The sequence below is a fragment of the Anneissia japonica genome, unplaced genomic scaffold, assembly GCF_011630105.1.
Source record: "Anneissia japonica isolate Jap-2015-1 unplaced genomic scaffold, ASM1163010v1 scaffold4695_len98069_cov149, whole genome shotgun sequence".
In the NCBI taxonomy this organism is placed as follows: domain Eukaryota; kingdom Metazoa; phylum Echinodermata; class Crinoidea; order Comatulida; family Comatulidae; genus Anneissia; species Anneissia japonica.
The window spans coordinates 9024-10683 of record NW_022726865.1 but is presented as its reverse complement, the minus strand read 5'-3'; positions in this window follow the sequence as shown (position 1 = coordinate 10683).

The following is a 1660-nucleotide window of genomic DNA, read 5'->3' as shown; positions in this document are numbered from 1 at the left end:
ATGCTATTGCTCGTACTTAATTTGATGTTGTGTTATAATCAAATATGTAAGTGTGCCACTGCTGAAAAAGTGAGTCCAAATAAATATTATTATTATTATTCAACAGAAAGTGAAAAGGAAGTGACACATTATAGTTGTGAATTGTTTAAGTTAAATGAGAGTTAACAAGTAAACATTTTGATAAATATTGCAAACAATATATTTAATATAATTAATGCTTGGGAAGAATGCAATAACATTTATAGCACTTTTGCATTAAAAAAAATAATATCTCTATTTCTTGATACCAATGATTTTATTTTTTGTTTTATTTATTTATCTGTACGGCAATTCTAATTTAGGATCTTGTTGTACTACTGCAATTTTGGTTATTGTATTTTCTTTTCTTGTCTTTTGTATAACTAGGTGACCCATATGAACTTTTTGTTTTATTTTCAGTATTTTATATAATTGTATCTCATTTAATTAGGTCTATATACTGTAATTATGAACATCGAGTGTTATGATGCAAAAGTGAATCCAATAAATGCTGTATTGTATTGCAGAGCTAATTGTTGACTGGAGAAGCAATATCTTAAATTTTAAAATATGCTTTCATGTAACAGATACCTGGGTGGTGTTCTACCAGCAGAATTTAATTTCATTGTTAATGTCAATATTAAATTTAATATTGGAATAAATTTATACACCTGTCATTTACATTTATATCCATATTGTGAACAGTGTGACTTATCTACTCTCTAGTGTGCAATATGTAACTACTCTATAACTTGTCTGTAAATTTAGTTTTATTAGGAAGTATTTGTATTGAAATGTCAATATAATGCTAATAAATACTATATTAAATATATTACACACCTGTATCCAAAATCAATTTTTTCGGCAGTTCTGATTTTCCTGACTTGCCTGCAAAGAGAATAACCCACTTGGCATTATACAGCAAAACAAAAGTGTGCAATAGTCATTTTGAGTATATCAGGTACAGTCCATAGTTTTTGTTGAGTAGTACAACAATTTAACATGCGTTTATGCACTCGTGTACATAAGCTACTCTTGTGATGACCTAATGGGAAAATCCAAGGAAGTATACATGGAGCCTTTAGTAATGGTAATCAGTAGGCCCTGGTTTCAAATTCAAAGTCAATGTAAAATTGATTCATTCAAATATTTTGATACAGTCACTGTTTTTCTCCACATAATGTAAACAATTAGTGCACTTACACTTGTATTATATGTAAATCAACATATTGAAGTTTCATTATTTCATTATTAACTACAAACCTTCATCACATATATGTCTTTTTCTTGGTCGTTTTGATTTTCCTGATTTACCTGTAAGAGAACAAAACAATAGGTGCAATTTTCCAGGGTTTAAAAATACCTCTACTTCTGGTTTAAAAGCTTATTATTAATAATAATAATAATAACAACAATAATAACAGTAACAAAAATAACAATAATATGTACTACCTGTTGTTTGATATTAAAGTAGAAATAAAATAACATTTAATGTAATTTTATTTATTGGCAGTACAAAGACTCAAACACAGGCCACAATGACACGGCTGAGGGTAAAGAGCAGTCTTATATAGAACTCAATTTACATTCAACCTAACTGGAGTTAAATTGTGTTAACGTAATAATTTAATTACCAGTATAT